This window comes from Trachypithecus francoisi, unplaced genomic scaffold (genome assembly GCF_009764315.1).
Source record: "Trachypithecus francoisi isolate TF-2019V2 unplaced genomic scaffold, Tfra_2.0 Lachesis_group5, whole genome shotgun sequence".
NCBI lineage: Eukaryota > Metazoa > Chordata > Mammalia > Primates > Cercopithecidae > Trachypithecus > Trachypithecus francoisi.
Window position 1 is genome coordinate 24,036,786 of NW_022681470.1, and position 21,202 is coordinate 24,057,987.

The 21,202-nt window shown below is 37.2% G+C and overlaps 1 protein-coding gene across 4 annotated transcripts in view; it reads left to right on the forward strand.

Annotated features, from left to right (window-relative positions):
* POU2F1 (POU class 2 homeobox 1) overlaps positions 1–21,202 on the forward strand; it is a 202,141-nt gene that overhangs the window by 75,779 nt on the left and 105,160 nt on the right. The window contains exon 2 of one of the 4 annotated variants that reach the window (XM_033199632.1): positions 10,534–10,634. The exons of the other annotated variants lie outside the window; for them this stretch is intronic. The gene's annotated coding sequence lies outside the window, so the exon portion shown is untranslated. The remainder of the gene's footprint in view (positions 1–10,533; positions 10,635–21,202) is intronic. 4 annotated transcript variants of the gene reach the window in all.

Genomic DNA, 21,202 nt, shown 5'->3' on the forward strand with positions numbered 1-21,202 from the left:
CCTGAGAACTGGAACAAGACAGCAATGTCCACTTTTACCCCTTCTGTTTAACATAGTCCTGGAAGTCCTAGCCAGAGCAGTCAGACAAGAGAAAGAAATAAACAGCATCCAAATTAGAAAAGAGGAAGTAGACTATCATGATTATATGCCTAGAAAACCCTAAAGACTCTTAGATTCGAGAAACAAATTCAGTAAAGTCTCAGGTTACAAAATCAATGTTTACAAGTCCGTAGCACTGCTGTACACCAATGACCAAGCCAAGAATCAAATCAAGAACTCAATCCCCTTTACAACAGTTGCAATAAAATATAAAATACCTAGGAATACACTTACTCAAAGGAGGTGAAAGATCTCTATAAGGAGAACTACAAAACACCGTTGAAAGAAGTCACAGATGACACAGACAAATAGAAACACAACCCATGCTCATGGATTGGAAGAATCAATATTGTGCCAGTCTGCAGATTCAATTCAGTCCCTCTCAAAATACCAACATCATTTTTTTACAGAATTAGAAAAAAATCCTAAAATTCATATGGAACCAAAAAAGAGCTCAGATAGCCAAAGGTAATTGTAAGCAAAAAGAACAAATCTGGAGGCATCACATTACTGGATTTCCAGTTATACTACAAGGCTGTAGTTACCAAAGCAACATGGTACTGGTATAGAAGTTGGCATGTGGACAGTGGAACAGGACAGAGAACTCAGAAATAAAGCCAGATATTTACAACCAACCTGATCTTCAATAAAGCATACAAAAAAGTAACTTAGGAAAGGATACCCTATTTAATAAATGGTGCTGGGAAAACCGGCTAGCCACATGAAGAAGAATGAAACTGGATTCCTATCTCTCACCTTATACAAAAGTCAACTCAAGGTGGATCAAAGACTTAAATCTAAGACTCAAAACTGGAAATAGAAGATAACCTTGGAAAACCTCTTCTGACACTGGCCTAGGCAAAGAATTCATTACTACGGTGGCTCACACCTGTAATCCCAGCACTTTGGGAGGCCGAGGCAGGTGGATTACAAGGTCAGGAGATCAAGACCATCCTGGCTAACACGGTGAGACCCTGTCTCTACTAAAAGTACAAAAAAAAAAAAAAAAAATTTAGCCAGGCGTGGTGGCAGGCACCTGTAGTCCTAGCTACTCGGGAGGCTGAGGCAGGAGGATGGTGTGAACCCAGGAGGCAGAGCTTTCAGTGAGCTGACATCATGCCAGTGCACTCCAGCCTGGGCGACAGAGTGAGACTCTGTCTCCAAAAAAAAAAAAAAAAAAAAAAAAAAAGAATTCATGACTAAAACCCCAGAGGCAAATGCAACAAAAAACATAAATAAATGGGACCTGATGGAATCAAAAAGCTTCTGCACAGCAAAAGGAATAATCATCCGAGTACACAGACAACCCACAAAATGGGAGAAAATATTTGCAAACTATACATCTGACAAAGGACTAGTATCCACAATCTATAAGGAACTCAAACAAATAAGCAGGAAAAAACACAAATAATTCCATCGAAAAGTGAGCAAATGACAGGAGTAGACATTTTGCAAAAGAAGATATACAAGTGGTCAACAAACATGAAGAAGTGCTTGGAATCATAAGTCATCAGGGAAATGCAAATTAAAACCACAATGAGATACCACTTTATTACTATAAGAACGGCCAGATCTGGTGAAAGGGGAACGCTTATACACTGCTGGTGGTAATGTAAATTAGTACAAGCTCTATGAAAAATAGTGTAGAGACTCCTTAAAGAACTAACAGTAGAAGGCTGTGCAAGGTGGCTCACACCTGTAATCCCAGCACTTTGGGAGGCTGAGGCAGGCAGATCACTTGAGGTCAGGAGTTTGAGACCAGCCTTGCCAACATGGTGAAACCCCATCTCTACTAAAAATACAGAAATTAGCCGGGTGTGGTAGAGAGTGCCTAATCCCAGCTACTCGGGAGGCTGAGGCCTTGAACCTGGGAGGCGGAGGTTGCAGTGAGCCTAGATCGTACCACTGCACTCCAGCCTGGGTGACAGAGCAAGACTCCATCTAAAAAAAAAAAAAAAAACCAAAAAAACAAAAAACCTAACAGTAGAAATACCATTCTGTCCAGCACTCCCACTACAGGGTATCTACCCAAAGGAAAAGAAATCATTATATGAAAAAGACACTTATACACATGTATGTTTATTGCAGCCCAATTCACAGTTGTAGAGATATGGAACCAATCTGACTGCCCATTGACTAATGCGTGGATAAAGAAAATGTGATATGTATTCACCATGGAATACTACTCAGCCATAAAAAGGAACAAAATAATGTCTTTTGCAGCAACTTGGTTGGAGCTGGAGGCCATTATTCTAAGTGAAGTAACTCAGGAATGGAAAACTAAATACCATGTGTTCTCACTTGTAAGTGGGAGCTAAGCTATGAATATGCAAGTGTATACAGTGATATAATAGACATTGGAGACACAGAAGTGGCAAGAGAGTGCCAGATGAGAAACTACGTAATGGTTACAACATACACTATTCAGATGACAGGTGCATTAAAATCTCAGAATTCACCACTATATAATTCATCCATGTAACCAAAAACCACTTGTAGCCCCAAAGCTACTGAAAATTTAAAAGAAATCTTAGCGTTATTTTTGTGGAGCCATGAACATGATTCCGAGGCTAAATTGTAATAAAAGATTTATCTTAATGTCCTACTAAATTGGTTGCTTGGTGTTATAACCAGTGTAAAGTGAATGGGCCATAGAAGCACTCTTCTATACCAGGGAGAATAGGGAACCTCTTAAGGTTCGTTGCCGATTTTTTGTTGTAATTGCAGGATGAGTGACTTTGAACATGAAAAAAAGTAAGAGTCTATGAATAGATGTGTTATGGAGCTGCTGTTTTTAATTCAGAAGGGGAGGGTGTATAGTGACTGCTATAATATTTAAAAATCTTTAAAATTTTTGTTTCGTCTAAAAAACATTACAAGTAGAAAACTTTCTTTTTTTAGTTTCTGTACAGTTAAGTTGTGAGTTGGACAACGAATTTACTCTACTGACAGAAAGAAATTATTGGTGGAGACTCAAAGTAGTAAGGGCAGCATGTTGGGGCTCATCCATTGATCCTTTTGCATTCAGGTAAAATGAGAGCTAAACTCAGGCCAAATGGAGAGATGGTCAGAAAGAATCCAGTTTTATGTTACTTCTAAGCAACCTGAGCTTTGTATTTGAAAAATCTTCATTCATGTTTGTCTATTTCGTCTTCATCACAGAACTTAGAACTTTCTCATATTGTAACACATCTTTATATTTAATATCAATATTGTAATTCCTGCCAAAGTGGTTCTTACTTGTTTTTAATCTTCATCATTTTCTTTGTTGGACCTATTTTTAGGACTCTGGTTCATCTTAGCTCTTTGTTATCTGAAGCAGAAAAACTTCTTTTGAGAGGTTCTTTGTAATAGAATAATAAAAACTGCACAGCATTACACTCCATTATTTACACAGATTTGGGTAAATAAAGGAAAAATGTTTGGTCGGATTCTGAGGACCTAACCAAATATATTAGGAAAGTAAAGAATTCAGCTAAAATTATTTTAATAAAAATAAATTTATAAAAACTTGGTGTCCATTAAAAAGATTGAAACAAGAAATAGAAATGTATATGGTAAATATTAACCATTTAGTGTGAAACTACAAGTCCTTTTTCCTGTATTCATATATATGTCCATAGGTATATGTAAAAATGGGATCATGCCTGTAACCATCCAGCATATTTCCAATTATATGCAAAGCACTGTAGTGTGAAATACGGGGACTGTTTGCACTTTAAAAACTTGTATCATGAAGGCTGATTTTTAAAAAGTATAGGCTGGAAATGGTGCAAATATGCTATATATGTTTATATGCTGTATGTGAAGACTGCTTTTTAAAAAATTATAGGCTAGAAATGGTGGTGCAAATATGCTATATATGTTTATATGCTGTATGTGAAGACTGCTTTTTAAAAAATTATAGGCTAGAAATGGTGGTGCAAATATGCTTATATAACTAAGGTAACTAAGTTGATGTGCAAGACAGGAAAGAATGGTTGAAATTAAAAACCATAATTTAATATTGATTTTGCACTAATAACCAGATCAAATTTTGGAAATTCCAACTTGTTCGTAATGTGCATATACAACAGGAGTTTTGCAGAGTTTTGGCAGAGTATGTGGCAGCCACGTCTTCTCAGAATACTAAAATAATCCTTAGTAAACTCTGGTAACTCTAATTTTAACTTATGAACACCAAATTAATAACTCTTAATAATTTAATGTATTTGTTATTGGTAGTTTGCTTTCAGCTTCAGGCAATTGGAACTGGCTGAAATACAAAGGAGTTTGTGTGGCTAATGTGATTGAGAAACCAGAAGCTTCAAGGACAATAGGACAGGACTGTGTTTGGACTCTGATCTTCTGTGTTTTGCTTTACCCTCAAGGTTGCAAAATAACTGCCAGCAGCAGCCAGGGAAATATGCTTCCTTGTTAATAATGTCCAGAGAAAAGAGAGTAGTCTCAGTATTCTCTACTAAAAGTAAGACTATATCAGAAAGGTTCAGGAGCTCTGTCCTTGATTTCACCGGCCAGAATTGAGTAAAAATTTGAAATACAGTTCACTTCTGAGCAAGCCATTAGCTGGGGGGATGGGATTAATCATTCAGGACTTTTCCTTGTCTTTGCTCTTATTCAGCTAGAGAGAGTTGGAATGGCAACTGCCATGTACTACTACTATGTAAGCCCTTAGTCAAATATCCCAACCAACAGAAGCAACAATTTTGAATCAGCTCTATCCCACTAGTGGCAGGAAGAAAATATTTTGGCAATCACTGGTGTAATGAGAAGTAGGCTGAGGATGGACCCTAAGGAACACTACTGTTTAACCAGTAGAGCAAGAGGCCAGGTGTGGTGGCTCACGCCTGTAATCCCAACACTTTGGGAGGCCAAGATGGGTGGATCACTTGAGGTCAGGAGTTCGAGACTAGCCTGACCAATGTGGTGAAACCCCATCTCTACTAAAAAAAATACCAAATTATCTGGACGTGGTGGCACAAGCCTGGAATCCCAACTACTTGGGAGGCTGAGGCAGGAGAATTGCTTGAACCTGGGAGGCGGAGGTTGCAATGAGCCGAGATTGCACCATTGCACTCCAGCCTGGGCAACAAGAGCGAAACTCCATCTCAAAAAAAAACCAACAACAACAAAAACAAACAAATAGAGCAAGAACGACGAGCCTGTGAATCCATTTCCTGTTTTATTCCATATTGCTCCTTTGATATGGAATAAGACAGTGATGATGAATCCAGGACTTTTTTTCTTTTGCACGTCTTTTTCCAAAAGACTAGCGTAAATGCTGGAAACACATTAAAGTTAGAAATAGAGACTTGAATTTATTCTTTAACCAAAAATGTTCCTTGAACGTTTAAGTAAAAATGTATCTATGATACAAGCATTTTCTAATTTAAAATAATAGCAAGCAGAAGAAAACAAGTTAAATGTAAATTTTTTTCTGTTTCCTGCCCTGTATGTAAAGTCAAGAATCTGACCTTTGAGTAAATTTCATCATATTTCTTATAAAATAGATTACAAAATAAATAAATAAGTACTTATTACTGGGAATAAGTAAACAAACACTTCCCTTTGAATTTCCTGGGGTGGTTTGTATTTTGTTTTTTTGAATTGTGGCTGGTCTTGAGATTCATTCAAAATATAACTTTAAAAGTCCATTTTTGGGGGGTGTAATACTGATGGCATTTAGTAATTTATTTTTAATTATCAGCTTCAAGAAACCATTCAAATTTGCTTGAATTCATCAATTTTAATAGCATATGGCATGTTTGATTTACCCAGTGGCTTTTCTTCATTAAATCTGTGTGTCTGTGGTCACTTTAATGTCACTAGCTTAGCAGTTTCTTTGAAGTGCTGCCCATTAGAATTATGGAAAGAAGGCTGGATGTAGTGGCTCATGCCTGTACTCCCAGCACTTTGGGAAGCCGAGGCGGGCAGATCACCTGAGGTCGGGAGTTTGAGACTGGCCTGACCTACATGGAGAAACCCTGTCTCTACTAAAAATACAAAATTAGCTGGGCATGGTGGTGGGTGCTTGTAATCCCAGCTTCTCGGGAGGCTGAGGCAGGAGAATCACTTGAACCCGGGAGGCGGAGGTTGCAGTGAGCCAAGATCCTGCCATTGCACTCCAGCCTGGGCAACAAGAGCAAAACGCCATCTCAAAAAAAAAAAAATTATGGAAAGACAAGAAATATGGAAGGAGTTGTGATTGGATATACTGAGGTTAAAGGATAAAATGAAAGGTGTATCTTGTAGTATATGAAGGCACTATGGCTAGATACTAAGGAAGAACTGTATCCTTGTATGTTTTAAAAAAAAAAATCTTACAAGTAGTAAGTGTTGTTAAAATTTATGACTCAACCTTCATACTCGTCTTTACATATTTAATATGTTGAAAAAAATATTCTCTTAAAAGAAATAAATGGTTAGGTTTGCTGCCCTGTGTGAGAAGACATCAGTGATTGGAGATTGATTGTGATTAGTGATACATTATGAATGGTAGTGGATTGAATGTTCTATGTGCACGGACCCTTGAGTGATTGTAAACAAACAGTTGATTTTCCCTTGGTGCTTTACATGTGTAGGAATGATAGACACACTGACCTACTGTTTATCTCTGCATATCTTTTAGACAGTGAGATATTAGCCAACAGACTCAATTCAGGAGACCAGAGTTTTTTTGCATTTTATTTTGCTACTGTTCCTCACCTAGTTCCAAAGAGTAGGATAAAGCATTGCATTTTCTGTTTCATATTTGTCTTCTCTGAAGTTTGACACTGTAAGTCAGTGGTTCAGAGTCTTCTAGGGGTTTGTTAAAACCCGGATTATTGGGCCCCCCACCTCCAGAGGTACTGATTTAGTAGGTGTGGGATAGGGGCCAAAAAAGTGCATTTCTAATCAGTTTCCAGGTGATGCTGATGATACTTTTCTGGCTACTGCCCTTTAAGAATAGCTACTGTGCACTGTTCACAATAGCAAAGCCATGGTATCAACCAAGGTGCCCATTAATGATGAATAAAGAAAGTGTGGTACACAGATACTGTGGAATACTACACAACCATAAAAAAGAACAAAACCATGTCCTTTGCAGCAACATAGGTACAGCTGGAGGCTATTACCCTAAGTGAGTTATTGCAGAAACAGAAACCAAAATACCACATTTTCTCACTTGTAAGTGGGAGCTAAACATGGGGTAGGTACCACATGGATATAAAGATTGGAACAACAGACACTGGGGACTCCAAAAGGGTCAGGAGGAAGGGGAGCAAGGGTTAAAAAATTACAGATCAGGTACTGTATTCACTGTTTGGGTTATCGGTTCAATAGAAGCCAAAACCTCAGTATCAAGCAATATATCAAGGTAGCAAACCTGCACATGTACCCTCTGAATCTAAAATAAAAAATAAAAATTTACAAAAGAATTGCCATTGTGAAAACTCATTTTTTATTTCTTTTTATTTTTTTGAGATGGAGTCTTGCTCTGTCGCCAGGCCAGAGTGCAGTGGCGTGATCTCAGCCTACTGCAACCTCCACCTCCCGAGTTCAAGCTATTCTCCTGCCTCGGCCTCCCAAGTAGCAGGGACTACAGGTGCACACCACCATGCCCACCTAATTTTTGTATTTTTAATGGAGACAAGGTTTCATCATGTTGGCCAGGATTGTCTCGATCTCGACCTCATGATCCGTCCACCTCGGCCTCCCAAAGTGCTGGGATTACAGGCATGAACCACCCCGCCCAGCCCCTGGTTTTTATTTTTTATTTTTTTGGAGATGGAGTCTAGCTCTGTTGCCCAGGCTGGAGTGCAGTGGCTGATCTCGGCTCACTGCATCCTCCAACTCCCTGGTTCAGGCAGTTCTCCTACCTCAGCCTCCTGAGTAGCTGGGATTACAGGTGCATGCCACCACGCCCTGCTAATTATTGTGTTTTAGTAGAGGCGGGGTTTCACCATGTTGGCCAGGCTGGTCTCGAACTCCTGACCTCAGGTGGTGTGCCTGCCTTGGCCTCCCAAAGTGCTGAGATTACAGGTGTGACCCACCGTGCCCGGCCATAAAAACTCTTAACAATTTTAATGAAACCAAGAAACTGTAATATTAAATTTATTTAAGGAAAAGATGCATAGTATTTACTACTGTTTAGATTAGACTTTATATTGGTTCTCTCTCTCTCTGAATGTTACTTATTACATTAGGTGACCCACAGGGAATATTCACTTAAAATTTTGTATTTCTTTAGTCCAAGAATGGTTATCACTTGGTGATTGGCATTTTGTAACTTTTCACAGACACATTAGTTATTGCTGTTGGGCTGAAAGCCACTTTTGTACTAGCAGAAAATACCTTGCTTTATTTTGTTTAACATTTCAAGCAAAGATAGTTTTTAAAAAATTGTTGTTAACTGAGATAACAATTATTATTTCACCAAATGAGTATTGAAACTTCTAAAACCAATCTGAAGCCAGTACAACCTCTTTGCCATTGCCAGCTGTGCATGTTGCTATGGAAACTCAGTAGGGACTAGCAGGATTACTGTTGTGAGGACCACACCTGGTTTATTTGCATCCAGTTTAAGTTAGGGAACATTTCAAAAGAATAAAAGATCTCAAGATGTGCCAGTGGACAGCAAGAAAGAGCTTGTTAGTTTTGTAACCATCATATTGGAAGGGTGGGTAGGTTTTTCTTATTCCTTACGGTTCCTGGTTGGGAGGGATTGGTGGACGTGTTAAAAATTTGTTTTGTGTATTCATTTCTCTCAATTTTTCACTATTCTTTACGGTATTCTTTGGTTTTGTGTGCTTTTTGTTTTAGGTGTTTCTTCTTGTAATTTAAATTTTTTTTCATTCTCAAAGAACTTAAAGTATCGGCAGATCAAAATTTTTTAAGAGGAAAGAATTTAATTTCTTTTCATTTGTATTATGTAATATGTCTTAATAAGGATTTGACTACTGTTAGCTATGGTAGAATTTTATGTTGATCTCTGATTTTAAGTAGTATGAGCCACTATGCTCCCCTTCACTCACAAAAACAACTCCTTCCCCCCACCCCCACCCCCACCCCTGGGACAGAGTCTTGCTCTGTCACCCAGGCAGACTGAAGGGCAGTGGCATGATCTCAGCTCACTGCAAACTCCGCCTCCTGGGTTCAAGCGATTCTCCTGCCTCAGCCTCCTGAGTAGCTGGGATTACAGGCACACGCCGCCACCACACCTAGCTAATTTTTTTTTCTTTTTGTTTGAGACAGAGTCTCACTCTGTCACCAGATTGGAGTGCAGTGGCGCGATCTCTGCTCACTGTGCAGTCTCTGCTCTGACACCCTGCTTCAAGCGATTCTTCTGCCTTAGCCTCCTGAGTAGCTGGGATTACAGGCACGTACCACCACGCCTGGCCAATTTTTGTGTCTTTAGTGGAGACGGGGTTTCACCATGTTGGCTAGGATGGTCTCGATCTCCTGACCACGTGATCCGCCTGCCTTGGCCTCCCAAAGTGCTGGGATTACAGGCGTGAGCCACCATGCCTGGCCAACAACTCCTTTTTAAGAAGGCACTTTGAACTGCATTTGATTTTGTTTGTACCATTGCATCTCGGCTGTTTGTTCAGATTCATGAAATAGGAACATCACTGAATGTATAGAAAAAAGTTATGTGGGCCGGTTATATGAGCACTGAGTATGGATATATAAAATTTACATAGTTTTCATTAGTTAGTTATACTACTCAGTTACACTGACTTATACCAATTATACTAATTATGTTAAATCAAAAATAGCCATAATAGTACAAGTATATGGTAAATAAGAGTCATAGTGTGTACCATTTCTTCTTTATTGATTTAGGTTGTTTGAATTCTGTCGATCAGGATTCTGAGGCCTCATGACAAAGAGGGGGATGGTCAATGAGTGATAGTGAATTTTCACACCTGTGTACACCAAGTATTGGTCTTTCTCATTTTCTAAATACAAAATATAATCTTATATCTTTTTTCGAATACTTTACATCCATAGCAACCTGTATGGATCTATTGCTATCTATATCATCTATCTATGTATATATATAAAGCCAGTAGATACTTGTATATTAAGGGGAGGTTAATGTCAAATTTGGAGATCAGGTTTTTGTGTGTGTGTGTGTTAGTGAAATGGACCCTTAAAAAAACCTGAGTAGGCTGTTTTATCCAGCTTCATGAAAGAATAGCACCATACGACACATGTTCAAAGAACTTTCTGATTTATCTCCATGTTCCTTTGGTAAGGGCAGGTACTAGTTATTTCTGTTTTGCAGGTGAGGAAATAGGCACGAAAGGTGCCTGCCTAAGGCAGCTAATCTAAATGTGCCCTGATGGATAGTCCAGTGTCCCCCACTGTGTGTAATTGTTCTCTCTTTAAGTGTTAGGTTATTTTATACAGCTTACTCAGTTTTGCCTTTTTCTCTTTTTGTGTTCATAGACTGGAAAAGTAAGAAGAGCTTTCCTGCCTTTTTAATTACCAAACTACTCTCAGTTTTCAGTGAATCAGTTCAAAGAAAGAATGCAGTCTTTCTATACCTGGTAAATATTTTCTGCTAAATAAAGCTATTAATTTAGTAGCATCTGATAAATCCAGGTGTTATGATGATTGCCTTTAATTTTGTGGAATGACTATTAAAATGACTTATCAAATATTTATTTTTTTATTTTTCACTCTGAAATTTGTTTGATACTTACTGATATGAAGGAGTGATGCTTGGGATGCCTGTGACCCAGCCAGCAATGGAAAATAGTTTAGGATTGGCCCTAGTTCTTAGACACTGGTCTCTTTTGAAAAAGTTGTGAAATCAGTGGAAATAGGGTATATAAACAGATTTTTCATATCATCTTTATTCTGTGACAATATATCATTAGCATTAATTCCTGTGTGGTCGTTTAATAGAAGCACTTTGTAAATAATAGTTTTATAAAATTAATGTAGTAAGGAGAATATATAATCTACATTTTACCATTTTACCAATTACGTGAAGATTAAAGAAGTAACTTGCGAAAGAAGTTCAGCTCACTAGTGTAGAACTGAGATAGACTCCAGTTCAGAATCTACATCTGACTCCTAGTCTAGTGCCTTTTTCATATTTTTGTTTTTAAGTACTTTAAGTATAATTTTACATGCCTAAGAGAACCAACAAACCATAGTGATGTTTCACATGGATTTTTCTTTTGATAATAGCTTACAGTGTTACTATTAACAATATTAACAACCATTAATTAACTGGTATGTGCCTTTAAAACTTTCATATGTATTATTTTATTTAAGTCTACGAAGAACTGTCCGTTTTACACATGAAAAAACTGAGGCTTAGAAAGGCAGTCATATAGCTCAATATGCTAGAACTGGAGTTTAAACCTAGTTCTGTGTTATTTCAAAGCACGTTACTAAACTGTTTAGCCTGCTTATTTTTTAAATTAAAATTTGTGTGATCACAAATTCAACCCATCTCATGTTAACTAACACTGATTATGGAATCATTTCCTCTCTTAATTGACCTATAGAAAAATCTCAACATTTTAGAGAGAGGTGAGGTAGTGTTGAGAAACCATATATTCCTCTGCAATGATTTTAACAAAGGAAATCATACAATTTTTATAATGTAATTCAAAGATATGAATCTTATTCCCCTTTAAAAATGTTATGAAATATTTGTATATCATAAACTATATTGAAGTTCAAGTAAACGAATTTGGACAAGTCCAAAGGAATATTTTGTATAGCTGAACATTTATCTCATGTTTTCACTTTTTATGGTTGATAAGCAATAATTTATTTTTGCAGGACATTTTAAAAACACTTTTCAAAATTAGCTGACACCTTTAATGAAAAACAATTGATGTTATAGAAGAGTATCATTCAGAAATTAATATAGCATTTCACATCTGATGGGCCTAGGGGTAAATAAAGGCTTATTATCATGAATGAAACTGTAATGATGAAAAGTATAGAGAAAATTTATTCTTAGTAAAATAGCCAGAATGTCGGAGTTTGCCAAAACCAGGAAAATCTTTGCTTTAAAACCTGTCCTCATTCCCTGAAGTTTACTTTTCCTCAGGAATCTTTCATTAAGTTACTACCGCCACCTGCCTGGCCCAAAGAGGGTGGGGACACAGAGAATGTAGGCTATATATATATTTTTAAACGGCATCTCTCTCTGTTGCCCAGGCTGGAGTGCAGTGGTGAGATCTCCACTTACTGCAGCCTCCACCTCTAGGCTCATGTGATCCTCCCGCCTCAGTCTCCTGAGTAGCTGGTATTACAGGCATACACCACCACGCCCAGCTAACTTTTTTGTTTGTTTGTTTTATAGAGACGAGTTTGTGCCATGTTGGCCAGGCTGGTCTCAAACTCCTGAGCTCAGGCAGTCTGTCCACCTTGGCCTCTCAAAGTGCAGGGATTACAGGCATGCGCCGCTGCACCCGGCTGAATGTGATATTTAAAATATCTCTTTTAATAGCTTATGTCATGTAACAATTTATTCCTGGTAAGGTGTGGAGATCTTATAGCAAATTATTTTTACTTACATGCATTTTTAACCTATGCTATTCAAAATGAGAAATAAGGTGCATTTGATTGCATAGTGCCTTTCTGTTTTGGGCAGTCATATTTAGGGCTTTACACAAGGTGAGAAGCATTGACAGATAGTACTTTCATACTACTTTTTAGTAAAACTCTTTCACCTAAAGCTTATAAAGATGATGTGAAATTTATTGAGATTATCTGTCATTATGAAAAGATTACAAAATTGGTTACCCTAAGAACACTTCTACCACTCATCCTGTGAGTAGAAGGGCAGAAGGGTGGAGCAGGGCTGGAGCAACTAAACAGTTCCTGAAATTCCTACTCTGTTGGGCGTATGCTAGACCTGCTCACATGTATTCTTTTATTTTTAGTATACATAGAAGTGTGGAAGTATAGGAAGTAGGGCAAAAAGAAGAAAAGCGTTGTGCATGGAATTATTCCCTCCTTTTTTGTTTGAACGGTCAACTTGTTAACCCTCCACATTCTTTCTTCATCTGCTTTTGGCAGCACCAGATACAGTTGATTGTTTCCAGTCTCTGAATCATAACTGCCTGGGAATGCTGTATAGTGTTCACCTGGCCAGAGGTGCTTCTTTTTTAAGTTTTCAGAAGACAACATTTATACTTCTTAAAAAATGTTATTTGAGGATTAAAACATGAGGACAAAAAGAAGAAAAAGAAAACCACTAGTACTTCAGACTTGTTGAGATAGTCCTAACACTATTAAGGCTTTATTCTTTTTTTTTTTTTTTTTTTTTTTTTTTTGAGACGGAGTCTTGCTCTGTCGCCCGGGCTGGAGTGCAGTGGCCGGATTTCAGCTCACTGCAAGCTCCGCCTCCCGAGCTTCTCCGCCATTCTCCTGCCTCAGCCTCCCGAGTAGCTGGGACTACAGGCGCCCGCCACCTCGCCCGGCTAGTTTTTTTTTTTTGTATTTTTTAGTAGAGACGGGGTTTCACCGTGTTCGCCAGGATGGTCTCGATCTCCTGACCTCGTGATTCGCCCGTCTCGGCCTCCCACAGTGCTGGGATTACAGGCTTGAGCCACCGCGCCCGGCCAAGGCTTTATTCTTAACTGTGTACGGTAAAGATGATTTTCTGGCCTGTGGATTGAAAGTCAGGTAAAAAGCATGGAAATACTCAAAAGCATCACTTAAATTTTTTTCTTGTACTAGGAGAAAATGTTTGACAGTTATATTTATTAAATATTTATCAAGATATAATACCATTATTTTTCTAATTCCTGATTACTTTCAAAACATATTATCTTAATTTTAAGGATAACCTTGGGAGACAGCATAATTATTCTCATTTTTCAAATGAGAAAATTAAGGTTCAGATGTTAGATTAGTTTTTTAGGAATGCCATAGCAGGGTATACAAACAACAGAAATTTATTGTCTCTCAGTTCTGGAGGCTAGAAGTCCAGAATAAGGTATTAGTAGGTTTGGTTCTTTCTGAGGGTTATGAAGCAGAATTTGTTCCATCCCTCTCTTGTCTTCATTTGTTCTATGTCTGTCTCTGTTCAAATTTCCCCTTTATATAAGGACAGTAGTCATACTGGATTAGGGCCAATCCTACTGACCGGATCTTAACATTTGCAAAGGCCTATTTCTCACTAAAGTCGTATTTACAGGTACAAAAAGTGTAGACTTTAACGTCTTTTGGGGGAAGACACAGTTCAATCCATAACACTATAAGTCCTTTCCTCTCTTAAATAGTGTCTCGTAAGTAGGAAAGTTCGACATAGCACATTGTAGTGCCACTAAAATGATAGTTTTAAAAGAACATGACAATATATTTATAATACCACATTTAAATTTCATTTTCTAATATTATGTCTGGGGAGATTTTATTTTAAATTAACCAAGTTTCTAAAATATTAATACAATTTTGGGTTGTAATGGTTTTCAAACCTTTTCTTCAAATAATAAGTGATGACACCAACTATGTAAAGTTATTCAAAACCCAGTGCTTAGATCTGGCTTTAAGTCTGAACTTCCATTAATAAAATTAGACCTTTAAAATGTGGACTCCTCTACAATATCTTGAAATGTCCATCAGAATACTGTTTAAATTGTTGCAAGAGCAATCTGACAGTGGAATATCTGTACATTTCGTATTTATGTAAAAATTGTGGTTTTACCAGTGTTAATACACATCTTGTGATTAGGGATTTCTGAGTGTTGGAGAGGTCAAAGCTACACTAGGATAACCAAAAAAAAAAAAAAAACTGTATAGTGATTTGTTCATCTGCTACCTTTTTCTTTCTTTGCTGTTTTTTTAAATTTCAAAATAATTTCAGAAGTACAGAAAAAATGAAAGAACAGTGCAAAATAACTCATCCCTGCAACCTTTTGAGAGTAAGTTACTGACTTGATGCTCTGTCACCCCCAAATACTTTAGTGTTCCTACAAATAAGGACATTCTTCTTCATAGCAACAATACAAACATAAAACTCAGGAAATTAACACTGATAGATTACTATTGACTAATCTGTAGACCCTGTTCACATTTTGCCACTTGTCCCCAAAATGTCCCTTACACCAAAACAATCCAATCCAAGACTGCGCATTGGATTTAGTTATCATATCTCTTTACTGTTGTTCAATCTGGAGTAGTTCCGTAAGTCTTTTTGATTTCTAGGGTCATGGCACTTTAGAAGAATACATTTTGTGGAGTGTTTTTGAATTTGGGTTTACCTGATGGTTCTGCATGATTAGATTCAAGTCATGCCATGCATGTTTGGCAGGAGGGTCACAGAGTGATGCTGTATTCTTATTGCATTCTTTCAGGTGGTGCAAAATTTTTATTTGTTTCTTTTTTTTTTTGGACAGAGTCTTTCTCTGTCATCCAGGCTGGAGTGCAGTGACGTGATCTCGGCTCACTGCAGCCTCTGCCACCCAGGTTCAAGCAATTCTCCTGTCTCAGCCTTCCGAGTAGCTGGAACTACAGGTGCACACCACCATGCCCGGCTAATTTTTCTATTTTTAATAGAGATGGGGTTTCACTATATTGGTGATGCTGGTCTCGAACTCCCAACCTCAGGTGATCCGCCTGCCTCGACCTCCCAAAGTGCTGGGATTACTGGCCTAAACCACCGCACCTGGCCTGTTTTTTGACTGATTGCGTTACCTTTGATCACTTAAGGTGATGTTTGTCAGTCTTCTGTAAAGTTTTGCTTCTCTTTATAATTAATAATTATTTTATGGGGAAACTGTGAATTTTCATCACCAAGTTTTCATTTACTAGATTTAATAGTGGTTCTCCCTCCCTCCCTCCCTGCCTCCCTCTCTCTATCCCTTCCTTCCTCCCAGATCTCACTCTGTCACCCAAGCTGGAGTACAGTGGCATAATCATAGCTCACTGAAGCTTCAAACTCCTGGGCTTAAGAGATACTCCCACCTCAGCTTCTTGAGCAGCTGAGACTACAGGTGCATGCCACCACACCTGGCTGACTTGTAAATTTTTTGTAGAGACAGGATCTCACTCTGTTGTTCAGGCTGATCTCAAACTCCTGCACTCAAGTAATCTGTCTGCCTAGGCCTCCTAAAGTGCTGGGATTACAGGCATGAACCACCATACCTGGCCTTTTGTTATTTTTTAATTGAACTAATTACTGTGATGGTTTTCAAATATTGATTTCCTAATTATATTGTTCTACATTATTTGGCATTCTACTATAAGGAAAAGCTTTCTCTTCTCTATATTTATTTATATCTGTATGGACTCCTGAATTCCTTTAAGTAATAGTTATAATTCACTCATTTTTTTTCTTGTCCAGATTGTCTAAAATTTGGCTAATGGGAATCCCTTCAAACTGGTCTTGTATCTTTTTCACATATTCCCATAGTTTTTAAAAGTACTTCCACTAATAGTTTTTTTGTCGTTGTTTTTGTTTGTGTTTCTTTTGAGAATCCCTGTTTTATTAATGGTAGAAAGTAGCGTTTAGAAATCAAGATGTGGGTGCCAAGGATGCTTATTGCTGTAGGGGTATTATTGCCCCCAGGCACTCCATGGACAGAACTAGAGAATAGAATATATGTATATGTGTGTGTATTTTACTTAAAGCTGTGTTTATTTCTGCATTTATATATTTTGAAAACCATTGACTTTATACCGAAACCTCTAATTCCAATTTAGTATTATAGAGTTGATTCTAGTGTTTTCTCTGTTTAAGGTTTTAGTTCCTTTCCCCAACAGTGGTACACTTAACTCTCATTATCTTTAAAATACTTACTACAGTTTCTCTCTCCATATAACCATTCTCCTCGTTGCTGCTCCCTGCTCACTTTCCTAAGTGGATGCCTGCCTTGCTCAGCCCCATCTAATGACTTTTGGACTGAATTATGAAAAAAAGTTCATTTTTTAAATGACAAATATTAAATTGGACAAATTCGCTTCTACTACACCACCTTTTGGTTAATTTGCTTCCTCTGTGCTTATTTATTTTTAATTTGGAACCCTATTAGTTCCATGTTGATGGAAATTCTTTGAGTTTTTTTAAATTAAGTTTAATTAGGCATTTTATATTATCTTAATCTTACTCTTAGGAGCTGTTACATTTAAGGTGTTAAAGATAATTAGCTGGCTAACTAGAGATGCTCTGAACATTGATTATTTTTAATTTCAAGGCATATAATCAGTTTAAAATGAATTGCTTTCATTATATGAAAACATTCCATCATTTATGAAGAACAATAAGGACTTTTTAATGTTTTTAAGTCAATTCTGGTCTCATTTGCCTCAGCTCTAAATTCTTTTCATAGAACGTTATTTATGAACAAATAATGCCAGAAAATAAGATGAATTCCAAAAAATTCCGGGAGTTACTATATGTGTGAAGATGATTTATGTGCAGGTTTTTTCCTACTAGAATGGTCTAGGGATATTGATTAACTTTAGAATTTGTTAGCAAAATATAAATAGCAAATATAAAAAGAATATTTAATTCCTAAACTGTTAGAGAGGGGAAGAAAGAGGAATGAAGAAATTACATTTGATATTAAAAACCAGGAAAGAAGGGGAAGGGAGATCCACAACAAAGAACCGCTAAAGTAAATAAAAACTATAAAATGACATGATGGGAAAAGGCCAAATATATCAGTAATCACAAAAGAATTAGTAAATGGGTTAAACAAACCTCTACTCAGATTGGATTTTTAAAAAATGAAATGAAAATCCTATCTTTTTCTTTTCATAAGTGACACACCTAAAACCAAATGACACAGAAAAAATGATTAATGAATCTATGGAGCTATGCCAGTCAAATAGGATAAAAACAAAAGAGCTGTTATACAGTAAATTCTGAGGCCAAAAAAGGGAGGGAGGTAGATAAAGGAAGATAATGTTGAAGTGATAAAGGAATAGTTTACCAAGCAGAAATGTCCATGTACATAAAAATGTTTAATATAAAATGCCTAATCAATAGACATAATTACCACGATGACAGAGATGTTAGGATTATCTGTCAAGGATTTTAAAGCAGCTGTCATAAAAATGCTTCAATGAGTAATTACGGACATACTTGAAACAAATGAAAAAAATGTGAAGTCTGAGCAAAGAAATAGGCCTCAGTAAATAGAAAATATAAAGAAAAACTAAATAGAAATTTTTGAACAGACAGCTACAATATCTGGATTAAAACTCACTGTGTAGTCTCACAACAGAATGGAGGAGACAGAGTGAACTGGAAGATGGAACAATAGAAATTACCCAATCTGAACAAGAAAGAGAAAAGAGAACAAATAATCAATGGACCCTTAGGGACTTTTAGGACTAAAGCAAAAAGATCTACAACAAAAGTTCTAACATTCATCTGAGTACTGGGAGGAGAGGAGAAAGAGGGTGGGGCTGAAAAGTACTTTCAGAACACTAACTGAAAACTCCCCAAATTTGGTAGAAGACATATACCCATATGGATTTAAGAAACTGAGCAAATTTAAAGCAGAAAATTTTCACCAAAAAAAAAAAAAAAATCTCCAAGACACATTTTTAATAAAACTTACATAAACTGGAGACAAAGGAAAAATCTTGAAAACAGAGAGAAATGACATCTTACCTATGGGAAAAACAATTCCAGGGATAGTGGATTTCTTAGCAGAAACCATGGAGGCCATGAGGCCAAGGCATAGTATTTTTCAGGTAGAGAGAGAGCTCAAACTCCCCCAAATCTATATCTAGCAAAATATCCTTCAGGAATGAAGGGTGAAATCAAGACATTGTTAGGTGAAGGAAAAGAAAGAAAATTTACCTCCAGCAGACCTACCCTAAAAGAATGACTACCATAGTTTATAATGGAACTGAAAAATTCCTGTGGTTTGGTGACGTCTTGATTCTGGCCCTATGTAGGCCTAGTCTAGTTTGAGTCTTAGTTTTTAACAAAAAAATATTTTAAATAGAAAAAGCTCACAGAAAGGATGTAAAGAAAGAAAATATTTTTGTGCAGCTATATAACATCTTTGTATTTTCAGCTACTATGGGTTATTACAAAAAGTATTTATTTATTTATTTATTTATTTATTTATTTATGGAGACAGAGTCTTGCTCTGTTGCCTAGGCTGGAGTGCAGTGGCGCAATCTTGGCTCACTGCAACCTCCACCTCCTTGGTTCAAGCAGTTACCCTGCACACCAAGCCTGGCTAATTTTTTTCTTGTTTGTGTGTGGTTTTTTCTTTTTCTTTTTTTTTTTTTTTTGAGACGGAGTCTCACTCTGTCGCCCAGACTGGTACGATTTCGGCTCACTGCAACCTCCGTCTGCTGGGTTCAAGCCATTCTCCTGCCTCAGCCTCGTGAGTAACTGGGATTACAGGCATACGCCACCACCCCCAGCTAATTTTTGTATTTTTGCTTTTTTTTTTTTTTTTTTTTTTTTTTAAGTGGAGACGAGGTTTCACCATTTTGGTCAGTCCTGACCTCATGATCTGCCCACCTTGGCCTCCCAAAGTGCTGGGATTACAGGTGTGAGCCACTGCGCCTGGCCAATTTTTTTTTAATTTTTATTTTTTTTGGAGGTAGAGTCTGCTCTGTCGCCCAGTCTGGAGTACAGTGGCATAATCTCAGCTCACTGCAACCTCCACCTCCCGAGTTAAGTGATTATCCTGCCTCAGCATCCCAAATAGTGGAATTACAAGCATGTGCCACCACACCCAACTAATTTTTGTATTTTTAGTAGAAACGAGGTTTCACCTAGTTTGTTGTTGGCCAGGTGGGTCTCAAACTCCTGACTTCAAGTAATCTACCCGCCTCAGCTTCCCTAAAATGCTGGGATTACAGGTATGAGCCACCACACCTGGCTAAAAGTCAAGTATTTTTTTTAATGAAAAGTTCACAAAGTAAGTAAGTTACAGTGAGCTAAGGTTAATTTATTATTCAAGAAAGAAAAATTTATTTTTATAAATTGAGTGTAGCCTAAGTGTAAAGGCTTTCTCTAGTTGACACTAGGGTACAGTAATGTCTTAGGCCTTCATTCACATTCACTCACAACCCCCTCACTGGCTCACCCACAGCAATTTCTGGTCCTGCAAGTCCCATTCATGGTAAGTGCCCTATACAGGTATACCATTTTTAATCTTTTATACTGTATTTTTACTGTATCTTTTCTATGTTTATGTATGTTTAGATATTCAAATACCATTTTAGAAATACTTGTTAGAAATACCAGTACCATTGTGTTGCAATTGCCTACAGTATTCACACTAACATGCTGTATAGATTTGTAGCCTAGGAATTATAGGCTATGCCGTATAGCCTGGGCATATAGTAGGCTATACCATCTAGTTTTTTGTAAGTATGTTCACACAATGATGAAACCACCAAATGACATATTTCTTAGAAATGACTGTATACTTGGTTGTAAATCCAACAAAATATATACAGGATTTGTATGCTCAGAACCACAAAATGCTGATGAGAAAAATCAAGGAAGATACAGAGTAAGAGAGAGATATACTATATTCAGGGATTAGAAGGCGTAACATAGGAAAGATCAGTTCTCCCCAAATTGATAATACAGGTTTAATGCAATTTCTGTCAAAATTCTCACATACTTTTTTCTAGACATGAACAAGATTATTCTAAAATTAATATGGAAATACAAAGGAATTGAAATAGCCAAAAAAATTTTGAAGAAGAATAAGAGTCAGTTACCCCAATTTCAAGACGTATTATATAGCCACAAGAATGAAGCCTGAGAGTATTGGTGGAGGGATTATCACAGATCAACAGAACGGAGTATCGAACCCAGAAATTGACCCAGAGACATATAGCCAACTTATTTGTGACTAAGGTACAAAAGCAATTCAGTGGTGTAAGGATAGTCTTTTTGACAAATGACTGAAGAAAAAAACGAAACAGGAACTCAACCTAAACCTCACATTAAAAAACAAAACAAAACAACATCTTCGGGATGCAGGATTTGGTGAACAGTTTTTAAACATGGCACCAAGCGTAACAGTCCATAAAAAAATTGATAAATTGGCTCATCAAAATTAAAATAATTTTACTATGTGCAAACCTCTGTTAAGAGGATGAAAAGACGTGGTCCACAGTGGGAGAAAATATTTGCAAAGAACATATCTGA